Source organism: Pseudopipra pipra, chromosome 9 (assembly GCF_036250125.1).
Source record: "Pseudopipra pipra isolate bDixPip1 chromosome 9, bDixPip1.hap1, whole genome shotgun sequence".
NCBI classification, from domain to species: Eukaryota; Metazoa; Chordata; class Aves; order Passeriformes; family Pipridae; genus Pseudopipra; species Pseudopipra pipra.
In genome coordinates, this window is record NC_087557.1 from 12,368,800 (window position 1) to 12,381,673 (window position 12,874).

The 12,874-nt window shown below is 38.6% G+C and overlaps 1 long non-coding RNA gene across 1 annotated transcript; it reads left to right on the forward strand.

Annotated features, from left to right (window-relative positions):
- Positions 1-402: 402 nt before the first annotated feature.
- LOC135418863 (uncharacterized) lies at positions 403-4,493 on the forward strand. The gene is made up of 2 exons (XR_010432709.1): positions 403-2,940; positions 4,325-4,493. It is a non-coding gene; the product is annotated as an uncharacterized LOC135418863 (long non-coding RNA).
- Positions 4,494-12,874: the final 8,381 nt, after the last annotated feature.

The following is a 12,874-nucleotide window of genomic DNA, read 5'->3' on the forward strand; positions in this document are numbered from 1 at the left end:
CATTGTTGTTGAGGCTTTTGTTCTAGTTCATAGTCACAATGGCCTTGGTGCCAATAATAGAGCAGAGATGGAGCAGATAGCAAGATTTTTTTTGTATTGATTAAAGAAGATCACTCCTGAGAAATTATAACAATGTTGGCATAAGTCACTCCTCCCAAGTTGTCTGAGATGAAGTAAAAAGCAAGAACATGGCAGAATCAGGCTCTACTTGCTTTGTCTGACAGCCAAAAGAGGGGTATATCTATAGAAGCAGATAAAGAAATGTATAGAATACGTGAGAATGTATTTCCACATCTAAAGATAAAGTCATAGGCATTCAAAACAGAAATATATTGAAATATCTTGTTTATTTTATTATATCTATAAACTTGTTGTCAGGACTTGATTCTTCTTTGTCTCTGTAGTAGCAAGCAGTTGAAGAGTACACTTTACCAGTAATCTCTATGTATGATTATTTCTGTTTTCTTTCCTGTGTCTAGCTCACCATTAATTCAATAGAATGAGGGTGTATAAACCTCCAAGATTTGCACTTCTTCAGACACAAAAATCTACCTCCTAAAGGCTGTTGTGGTTGTTGTTAGCAAAGTCCTCTTGCTGCAGAGATGAGAGTCAGGTGAGTAGATGTGAGTTATGATTAAGGCACCTGTTTAGCCTTGGGCTTGATTGAATAGGGAAGAGAAGATAAATACCCTGTGAGACTAATGCTGAGTCATCCATGAGGTTTCTGCAGCCTTTTGTGGATGCATATGCATAATTTTGGAACCAGGCCCAGGTAAGTAAGTAATAAGATACTTGTAAAAAAATTCAGTGAAGGGCGAATTATGTTCATTATTATGTAGATCATAAGAATGACCACACTAGGGGAGGCTAGATTTTTTAACCAGCAGTAGGTAAAAATTAATGCCCAAAAATGCTGTAAAAGCAACAAATATTGTAATATGTTCTCTAAATGCTCTCCCAACCTCCAACACTTTCGAAGCTCAGGAGTCTTCTGAGTCAGAGTTTGCTTCACTGCATTTAGTAACTTGCAATGGATTTGTTTTCTGTTTGTTTTGTCACTTGAAAATATGTAAATTCATAGCATGCACCCCATCCATGTTTGTAAGGAATGAAGTACTGCTTTGCTGAGTTTGAGATCTTGTTACTGGTATGTTTGGAGCTTTTGAAGTTCCTGACTTACACTGTTTTGGCTTGTGTTCTTTCCAAAATGGAAGAAAATGGGAGAAAATTTGAGCCATCTTTCAACACTGCACTGTCTAGATTTCTAGATAACGTCTGGGACACAAGAGAATGTAGTGTGAAGAACTCTGCATAGCATTGCCTCAAGCTGTCAACAGCAGGAGAGAGGGATTTGGCACTGATCCCACATGCTATAGCTGGAGGGCTGAATGTTCAAAACCTATTAAGGAGTAATTCTGCATACAGTTTGTATTGCCAATAACTGCATTTAGCGCAGTACAAATGAGTAATCAATTACTTTCACATCTGAAGAACTCTCACTTAGATATTTATATTCAAATACAACAAAGCAGAGGTTGGCTGTGACAGTCAGGTTCAGGGCTGGCAGGAGCAGGACCAGCCACCACACCTTCTCTTCTTCATTGCAAATAAAATGAAAGCCTTCACAATGTTTTTCACAAAAATTTTTGATGTAGGTTTCCTGGGTTATAAGAGAGTCTAATAGAAATAAGAGAGTCTAAGTAGAAATCTGGACCACAGAGTGTTAAAGAAGAATTGCTGATACACTGTTTAATGTCCTAGGCTGTAAAATAAGAGTAATAATAAAACATGTTAGAGACAGATGAGAGAAAAATGTTGGGAATCTTATTGAATTGGTAGAACATTAAAATCTCATAGAATTTTATAAAACATTGTTTACACAGGTATTGTTTCCACTGTTAATGGCAAAAACTTAATTTCAAGGTAGCATTTTGTAAGATTTATCAAAATGAATATGGGAAACAATAGACAACAGCATGAAGCACAGATGAAACAAGAGCTTCTTTTGTTGGAGCCTCTGAAGAGTGTGTAATCAGAGCTCAAGTCTATGACACTTGAAAAGAAAAACTGTCAGTTCTGAACCACAAGATTAACATCCCTGCCTGTACTTAAAAGATGAATACCTCTTTTCAGTTATCTTTCCTGCAGTTGAACTGTCAAGAACAGACATCTTGAAAGCATGTTTTTTGAGTGTCTTAAAAGGGCTGTCCTTGGGATGGAAAGAGACAGAAGTCTGCAGCCTAGATAAAGGAATGTGGTACCTTGCATCTTCTAGGTCACCCTGAGATTATGGCTCAAACACAAGACGTACTAAGAAACACCCTAAATTTCATTTAATATGCTTGATCAATTTAATTCTTGATAATTTGATTTTGTAGCTTGCAAGAGGTCTCACAATTAGATTGAATTAAAAGCATGACTTTTTGGAGAATACACTGATGGCAGGTTTAAAAACCAAAGTATGAGAAATTTTGTGGCTGATGTAGGCCTACTTTTCTGTCCCATTTAATCTGTGTTGCAACTTGAAGTTTGTAGTCTGCAGGTATGTCTGAGTACTGTTGCTAGGTAACAACATGCATCTTAGAAGGTGAAAGTGTATTTCTGGACTGATTGTAGCCTTTCGATATCCCTCCTCTTATCAGGCGTTAGAGAGAACACAGAGCCAGTCTCTTCTCAGAGGTGTATGGTGAAAAGACAAGGAGATATGAACAAAACATGTGAGAAGGGCAGTTCCAATTGTACATGAGCAACAAATACATGGTGAGGATGGTCCAGCAGTCAGAACAGGTTGTTCAGCAGCTGTAAAACCTGTACCCTTGAGTTTTTTTGCAATCCAGCCTGAAAAGACCATGATCAATCTAATCTAGCTGTAAAGTTCGCCTTGCTTTGAGTGGGACACTGGACTTGATCTCCCGTGATCATCCCCGACTAAATTTTTCTGTAAGTATGCATGACAGAGGCTTCCACAAGATACTGTTGCTTTTTTATAAGGAACGATGTAACTCCCATACAAGATCAAATGAAAAATATTCGAACAGTTCAGCACACTGGTCTTTGGCAATAAGCAGCAACCAGAGTTTCACAGGAAGATGTAAGAAATATCCCTGAAGGCAGATACAGGACCAGCTGCTTCTACAGCGTTAAGCTTTTTTTTTCTATCTGATATAGATTGCTTAAATGTAAGTCTGCAGGCATAAGACTCAGTCTATGTCCCCAATCAGTGGCATTAGTCATAAGTCTTAAAGTCCAGTCTTTTCATGACTCCTTTTAAAGTGCTGTCCCAAATTACTTCCCGTGGAAAAGAATTGCATAGTTTAATTAGACACTTTGTAAAAATTATTTCCTTTGAGTATCCTTTTTGTCCACTTGTTTCTGAATAATGTGTCACCCTCTCCAAATGTCACCTTTCATAAACAGTGATTAGTCTGGTATTTTCTGTTCCAAATGAAGGTCCATCAATTACTTACCTTCCTGGATTATTCTCTATGTCACTCCTTGCAGAGCGTAATATTTTTGGGATATTGCTGCCTTAAACTGACAAGGTCTGGCTGATAGCAAAACAAGATATGTCATAGTTTCCAATCCCAATCACCTGTAGTAGGGGAAAAGGAGAGTCTGCTCCTTACATAAAACTAATTTCTCATCCACCTCTCCCTTTTTTTATTTCTGGGTTAATTTTTGACTGGATCAGGTCCTGAATCCAGGGGAGGGTCTTACACATATTTAGGCTAGTGCAACCAAGCTAGAGGTGGTGATCATCAACATGATGACAGAGCCATCTCTCCCACTCTTGGACCAGTTGAAAGTGTCTGTGGGAACAGTTACTCCTGCAAGCTGACCTTTATCTAACCATAGATGCACACTTGACAGACTTTTACTGAGCTTAGGAGAGTGATTTTTAATTGCCTATTTATTAATAACTTCATTTAAATGTCATTGTTCAACATGTCACACAGCAAAAATTTCCTGTAGGAAGTGGAAAGCAGTTGGATTTTATCTGGAAGTCTTTGATATTTGTAAAGCCTGACCTGGATTTTTCCAACTAAGTTGACTGAAAAACATTTTCCATTTCCCTGGATTTGATAACCACATTTAGGACTTCCTTTAGAGTATCCTTGATTGAAAAGCTTATTCAAGTAAATCTTTTTTCCCAGAAAGACTTTAAGGTTGCCTTAACATTCTTTTAAATGTGAAAACCTGTACTGTAGAGATAAATGAGACTTGTCAGAGATTACACAGGATACAGAAGAAGATGTGATGATGGACTATATCTCTCCTGCCATCACCCTGTGGTGCTTTGCAGCCATATCCCTTTCCTTTTCAGGTTATTGCAAATGGCATTTAGGATCAGCCATCCACAAATCACCAACATCATCAGAAGCCTATGAAAATATAGATTTGCTCACTGTGAAAAGTCCCAAGAAGTTTTCGTTCCAGGCAAGGTCAGCATATTCTGGTTTTAATGAATAAGCATTGAATAAAAGAGAAGTTTTCACTTCTTGTTCAGTATTAATTATAGAAAACACCTCTTTGGCTCCTTTCCTGTTTGAAAGTTCTCACTTGTACATCTGTTCTGGATTACCTGTCTTATGACCGCATCAGTCACATCCCAGATGCAGCCATAAACTCCAGTATGTATTTCCCTGTGTTACTGAGGTGACACCTCTTCAGTGTCTTCCACCTCAGCAACTGCATTAACCAAGAGTCAAGCTGGATGAAAAAATGGGATACCCAGGGCTGCTCGCTGCTCGCGATGGTTCAGTATTCACTGCCCCTGGAGAAAGCCGGCAGTCTGGATCCAGATGGTTTTCCTAAGGAGCCCAGTGAGCAGATCCAACACTGTAGATGAATGTGTGCTCTGAGTTGCTTTCAGCAGTTTTGCTGTACAAGTGATACATTGGTATGTCAGCAACTTCCCAGCATTGTTTTGAAACAGCGAGTTGGTTAAGAACACATTCTGTTCCTGTCGTCCTGTATTATCACTCATTTGCTCAACAACAACAAAAAACCCCACCAAAAGCCCCCAAACTTTGTGTCAAAATCCATGAGTCAAGAGCATAAATCTTCAAATAGGTGCTATTTGTCTTCCTTCTCTCTTATCATAAAGAAATTGCTTAGGAAATAATTTTTCCATGATAATCTAGAGTCAGCTGGTTTATACACGTATCTGCGTAACATCAAAATTCATGTCAACCAACAGCGGTGCCTTTTTAGAGGAGCATAACTACAGTGTGATCTGCCAGCCATCCTTGCAGCTATTTAATCCCCTGACCTAAATTTGGATGTTTGTCACCACCCCCATCACTACTACTATTTACTTCTATGATTAAAGGGAGAAATAATGCCTCTATCTGCACACAGCTGTAAAGCTGTGCCAGAGTAGGTTTTGCTCTGTTTGTTACTTCTGCTGGGGCAGAAAAGTGCTCTTCCTCATATGGTGTTAGTTTGACTGCAGGGTAGATAAAGCAAATGTAGAAGTAAAATCTTGGGACAGAGACTATTCTAAAATTTGAACAAGTTTTCTTTAACGTGTTTTATTTCTGGGCTTTTTGTGGATGTTGCATATCTTGGCTTAATTGAAGGTCAGTCTCATTTATGTGAGAAAAACCAGTCTTGTTCTTTTCCTGGATGAAGTTGAGGAATCTCAGGAATCTCATGCAAGTAATTTTGTGAAATATCCATCACAGCTTTACAGCAGTTTGGATGCAGTCTTAGGCATACTCTGAACAATGCTCTGTCACATAAACAAGGAGTACTAAAAGAAAAATGTCCTTCTTTCAAAGATGTCTGTTGTCTATGAGCCAACAACTTGTTATTTTACCAAGGACTGAAAGGTAATGGCAAGACCTCACAGTCTCCATGTATGCAGTGGGGATCCATTTTTGCTAGAATGGTATTTGACTTTATTTTTTAGCTTACTTGAGCCAGAACTCGCAGATAATCCATGCTGCCTACACATTAAATCTCACTTTGTCTAAGTTGGTTGAGCCAAGGACTTGCCAGGAGGAGTGACTCAGGCATAGGGATAGCCAAGTTCCCATGAAAGTCTATCCCTCTGGGCTCTGTGGGTGCAGATGGCTCTGGCAACTTCACGATAAGCTCAGGCTCAGCTGCAGCACTGAATGCATGAGCTTAATGTGCCTCAGTTTCATGTGGTTTAAATAACAAATTTTTTTGATGCAAAAAACCCCAACCAAACTCTGTTGGAGGATGTGTCTCTATTCATGCTGAAATAATGTGAATCCCATATTCCAGTATTCCTTCTGTTTCATAAGATCTCATGAAGCACCATTCCTGCAGCTGCCTCTGCAGGCAGAGGCTGGTGGTGCATTCATGGGAACAGCCTCTGTCCCTTTACGCTGTAGGAGGGGCTTACACAGATGTCCTTGAATGCTTTCTGCATCTCCAATTGTTGTAGTTTTCAGGAAGCAAAATGGTTTTGCAAGGCCCAAGGTTAGCTGGAGCCAGACTGTACTAATTCTGTAGTTTATCAATACTGTGATATTGTAATACGTCTCTAAGTAGATGTGAATGTGAGAACAGGGGTGAAAAGGGAAATGTGCAGTTGGAGAGAGGGTGAGGAAATGCACATAAAGCAGGAAAGAAATGAACTTGAAAGCAGAACATAGATAATAAAAATAGAAGCAGAAAAGGAAATTTGAAAAAGACCAAGAAGTAAAAAAGACATTAAGAAAAAAACACAATAAACCTTGATTCTCTTTGTCATAAGTACTTGGCTCAACTGCAACTGAGTCTGCAAGATGGAGATGCTGATAGTCTGCAGTGGGCATTGCTCACTTCTGCACAGATTCAAATGCTACTGCTAGGGATACAAAGAATGAATAGTGTCCAGGGAGAGCGAATGAGAGAGAAAGCAAAAGAAAGTCTTAGATCAATAGAGTGATTTAAACCTGCTCAGTATCAGAGATATTGTAATATGTCATGAGATCCTATGGAAAAATGTGCACTTTTTGCTGAGGTTTTCTTATTTTCTTCTGCTGAATTTTGACCTTATTTCCCTTATTCATACTACTGACACGTCCAGGGGAGTAGTGGCTCCTGGAAACAGTAAAGTTGGAGAGAGAGTGAGGAAATGATTAACTGGAAATTTGAATTTCATGCAGATATTTGTGGGAGAAGAAGCTTTAAGGAAAAATGGTTAGACTGTGGTGGCTGGCTCTGAGACTCAAATTCCTGGACAGTGGGAGCCTCAGTTTGTGCTCCCAGGCTCCCTGTGCAGCCCATGAGGAGTGGAGCAGGGAACCATCCAAATTCTTGGTGGTTGCTGCTGAGACCTAAGCGGTAGGTGGGTACGTTTGAAACTCAGGTCCTCCTGCAGGAATATCATTCCATCTGTTTGTGATCTTGCAGTGTGAGGGACCAACAGGTTTTTCATGAGAAAGCTACGGGAACAATCAGGACAAGAGGTTTCCTTCTTTTCACAATATGTGAATTAAAACATCTCCCAGGAAGTAAGAGATCCACATTTAACTTATTCCTTTGCCAGAAAGGATTTAAATAGCTTTCCCTCCAAATTGCAGCAATCAATAGCTGTCCAATTTACTGTGGGAAAGAGGCTCTCGTTTTTTTCTGCATGATAACCAGAGTGGCTGGGGTGTTCATATGGAAGAAGGTTTCTGTTTCAGGATCATTAAATAATCATTGGATAAAACGCCTAAATTCTGTCTAACTGTGGGTTTGGGCTGGACTCTTGATTAAGTGGCAAAGCATTTGAATTTTGCTTATTTTACAGAGCACATATTAAAAAATAAACAGGATACAGGAATCTGGCTGGCAGTCAGAGGACATAAATCTTGTCCTGGAGGTCACCATCCTATAAGACGGAAGCAAACAAATCTATCTAAAAACATGGTTTCAATACTTTTTTTGCTGACTGACCAAATTATGTTAAAAGGAAGTCAGTTCAACATCACATTGACCTTTTCTCTGTAACGATGGCTATCATTGATTCAGTTACCTTAGTTTCTTTCAACAAGCACAAAGGGTTAATATATAAAGTATTTTGATTTAGTATATGGCTTTTGGACTATATTAACCCATTTAAATAGTCTATTTCATTGTTACTAATCAAATCTGTCTTCAGCTGTGCAGGTTTTACAACTGACTAAAAAATAAAAGAAAAGAAACAAAACTTAAATATGTCTTCAGTTTCAGAGGAGCTGAGCACACTACAACAATTGTAAACTTCAGTGGGAGTACGAGTAGTCACTTCTGGAAACAAAACTTCATACAGTTATCTAAGTATTCTCAACTTTACTTGGGAGCAGGCCCTGTCCTATGGAAAGATATAAACTTCTAAACCAGTTAGTTGTTTTTTAAGGTTTTTCTCCAGCACTCCATCAAGTTTGAAAATTTAGATCCAGTTATAATTAAGAAAGTGAAAGAAATCAGCACATTTCAATGTTTTCATCAAATAGCTGCAAAATCAGGAGCCCTCCAGCAAAATCAGGAGCTTAGATAGATATTTTTGGATTTTTTGAAATAGTTTCTTTTTTAGCTCTGAAAAACAGATAAAGAAAAAATACAGAATTAAGAGTTATTTGTTGAGACCAGGGACTCCTACATTTTGGAATGGAAAGAGAAAAAAAAAGTAGTGCTACTATTATGAGTGTTTCAGCTGAGAACTCAATAGTGTGTAGCAAAATCACTGCTAAAGCTAAGGAGCTGAAGTTCAAAGCACACACCTATAATGTGGGGAATAATAAAAAGATGAAAGGTTTGAATGGATAGAAGGCTCAAGATTTGTTGGTCTTTATGGAATGTAATTAATTTTTAAGTCCTCTTTTGACTTCATACAGTTCAGCTTAACTCACAGAGTCATCCTTTACAGTTTTACATCTGATAATTTGATTATGAAAATGAACTCTCCCACATAGCAGGGAATGCTAGCAGTCTTGTTCTGATAAGAGATATTTATACAGCACCACCAAATGACTTAAACATAAAGGGGCCATGTGCTTATCCTCATTTCTGATGACGAGTTCACTGTAGCTATCTAAAATTTGTCAGCACATGTTCATTTGGGGCCAGTGCTTTCCAGTGCTGCCTCAGAGCAACAACTTTAACTTGGATGTTCTGTGAATTGAGATTCTTTCTTTATGCTCAGATCTTGAAATGGTGCCGGTAGTGGACCTAAGTTTTAACCTATCCTTGATCAGGGAGAAAGGAAAGATCTAAGGAATCTTGGGAAGGGGAGCAAGGGAAGAAAGGACTAATGTTTGTAAAAAGCAATATTATTGATAAATTTGCATAGCTGAGAGGTGAGTGAGCATAATACACTTGCTGTAAAGTGTTCCTTAGCAAGCCATGACAGCGAAGTAGGATTCCAAATCACAGTCATCTGTGGTTAAGTTTGGGGAGAAGATGGTAGAAAAAATGTGATGAAAATTATGTTTAGACTCACTACTTACTGCCTTCTCTTTTCTTTGCCAAATGATGTAATCCAATAATCTTTTTCATTTATGCCCATAGCACAAATTCTGTCTTCAGTTACACAAATGTAAATTCCCATAGTCATAGTTTTTATCATATTAAAAGCAAATGTTTGCTGTTATATTACAGTGAATTCTAGACTGCTGTTTCTAAAATACTGTAATGTGTGTCAGTCTGCACAGATATTTTGTATAAGACCCCATTCTGTTAAAAAATGAATGCTTTATTCATCACGGTTTTTTAAGTGTAATACCAGTATATGAAAGAAGTAACACAAGCCTGACTTTGTTCCAATGCTGCAAACATTAATAGCTGAGAAAACATATGATCTACTAGTGCATTTCTGGGTTCCAACAGTTGTATAAACTTCAGGTCAGCTAGAGTTGTATAAACTAGAAAAGTGCAGTGCACATAAGATTTTATTTATAGAGAGGCTTCTGTGTGGAAAAGTCATTAAACCCTTTCACAAACTGTCTTTTTATACAGGAATCATTTATCTGGTAATGAAAGTCTTAAGTGGCTAGGCAAGTATCTTTGGAAAGAGAGAAAGAAAAATAATTCTAGATGTTTTCTGAGCTAATATTTGTTCTTTTTATGGATCTTTGAAAACTCGTATGGTGTGGCAGAAAAGTTGTTTAAAATTTAATCCTAAAGCCCTTGTATGTGAAGAAAAAGACTCAGTTATTATTTGAAAGCGATTTTTCAAATCTGAGTTCCTTGTTTTAGCAGATACCCTATAGTTATGGGATCTCAAATACTTTGGATTTGGAAAGCTTTGGGCAGAAAGCTTCCTAGGCAGTGGAGAGACTATGAAACACCCAAGAGACAGCTGGGTGGGACAAAAATTCAGTCACACAGTTTGTAGTGTGATTTTCTCCATATATGTACTCCATAAGAGCTTTCAGCTTTTAAGTGCACTTATCAGTAGGTTTCCTAAGCCCTGAACTTTGGTCTTCAATGAACTGGTAAATCTGGGATTAAATGAAAAATTCTGATTCTGCCTAAGTTTACACAGGACTGTATTCTCACTTGTTTTTCTTCAGTCTTTACAGATTTTCTGCAGTCAAATATTAGGGAAGGACTTTCTAGTTGATCACCTTACTTGATTTTTAAATACTGATATTAATTCCTATTCTCTCCAGTCACCAACAGATTTGATGTCTGTGTTTGCAGTCACTTGTTTTGGATTCAAGATGTAGCTCTAATTCTAAAAAAACCTCCTTCTTCATTGTTCCTATTAAAAAGAATCTAATTTGGCATTTTTTTCTTATATGCACCATTATTCAGTATTTTATTTAACCTATGGCTGATTTAACATTGTCAGTTATAGATCACCTGTGCTGGAATATTTTAGAGGATTCTTCCATAGTATGTTTAGATGATCATTAGTTGCCAGAGAGGGATTTTGGAATCAGGATAATTGAGGTGGGAAGGGACCACAGGAGGGCTCTGGTCCAAACTGCTGCACTATGCAGGGTCAGCCACAAGCTCAAGCTGGGGTTGGTCAGGGCTTTGGCCAGCCTCAGCATCTCTTGTTTCAGCTTCTTGCCCTCTGCAACGCACCATGGGCCTGACTCCATCTCCTCCAGAACCTCTGTGCAGGCACTGGCAGGTCCCTGGTAGGTGCCTGAATCCATCTGTTCCCCAGGCTGAGCAAGTCCCCTTCCCTCAGCCTTTCCTTACAGGGCTCCAGCCCCAGACCAACCGAACCATTGGTGTCCATTTTGTATGGAGGGGCCCAAAACTGGATGCAGTATTCTCAACATGGTCTAGAAAACAGTAGAAAATAAAAAATAGAAAATTGTAAATGTTCTACTGACATTTTAGTGACCAGAATGAGACACGTGGGCTCAGAAGAGGAACAGTCATGAGTTGATCTAAGGGCATGAGAGGAGAAAAGGTTCAAAAATACCCTTTCTGAGAGTAACAAAGTTCAGTCAGCACCAGAGTTCAGTATTTCCCAGAGAACTTTCTGTAACTGGCTGCATATAATTTGTCTTGTGACTTCAGTCCCCACATATCTCAGTGCAGTGCCTTTCTCTAATCATTGCATTCATCCATACACAATTCTCTCTCATGGAAGTACACTGAAGACACACAGTTTGAGAGGATTGATCCTATTTCCTCAGTACACAGAACTTGTGAGTCATTGCCACTACTTGTTTGAGCAGTATTACATGTAAGCATCTTAGTTGTATCTAAACACCCACACTGAAGTTTTTATGTAAGATTCAAATGTGCCTGATTAGCATAAGAAAACCCAGCACATATTTGTAGAGCAGGTGCAAGCAATGTCTCATCTCTTCCTGAACAAAAGGTTAATACATTCCCACAAGTGACTTAATCCAACCTTATCGTTAAAAATTATATGATTGTAAATGGATACAAAGGAAAGTTAAAAAGCTTCAAGTAATGCACTGTAATTATTAGTTAATATTCAAAAAGGGCAGGACGTTCAAAAAAAAAAGAGAAAAAATACACCACTAACTACCAACAACTAATTCACACACATTGCATTAATTTTAAGAATTAATTATGCTGTAAAATTTAAGCTTAAGTACATACAGCACGTGCAATGTAGGAGTGTGATGTAACAAGATCTGCAGCTCATGTTTTGACTTGTAGATTTAAAACCTAAGTGAATTGAAAGTAAATGTAAACCTGGAGGTTTTAAGTTTTATGATGCGGAACCCCATTGAAAAGGGAAAGTAGGAACTTGGTAGAATATGAATGATAGTAGTAGTCCCAAATTCATTTTATGATTTTTGTCACCTCAGTTAAAAATTGTTCAAGTATATATGCAATGAAGCGTATTTAATTACTGTATACAGAAAAAGAGAGGAAATATGATAAACATTTCCTGATAAGAGGTCACAATGAGGTGACAGGATGTGAATTGGGCCTGGGTAATAAAATTTGTGTGTGAATGTGTACAGCAGGGAGTAAAAATTACCTGGGGAATTTAGTCCTATTGAAGAGTAAGATCTGTTGTGGATGACTCCTATCTAGAGATTTTCTAACCCTGGAGGAGAAAAAGGCACATAAAGCCTGATTAGATCAGCTCCAGGTTCTTCCAACCCAGGAAGCACTGCAGGGATGGCATTAGGGGACAGCCCTCTCAGTGACAAAGGCGAGCAAGGACAGGCCAGCTCTCCAGCCTCTCCTCTGCCCGGGGCTGGCCCCAGAGGTCAGGTCATAAGGAGAGGGGGCTGGACACTGGAACGGGCCTGCAAGGAAGCTCCCAAGGACTGCCAGTTATTAATGACCATTAATGCTCTTTTTAACAGGCTTATGAAGCACAGGGAGGTGCAGCAATAGTTGTCTGGATTGCTGAGCTGCTATTTATTGTATATTTACTAAGAGGAGGTTATCTTCTGGTAACCTGAGTTTTGTTAATCTTTGTTAAATGTGTTGGCTGAGC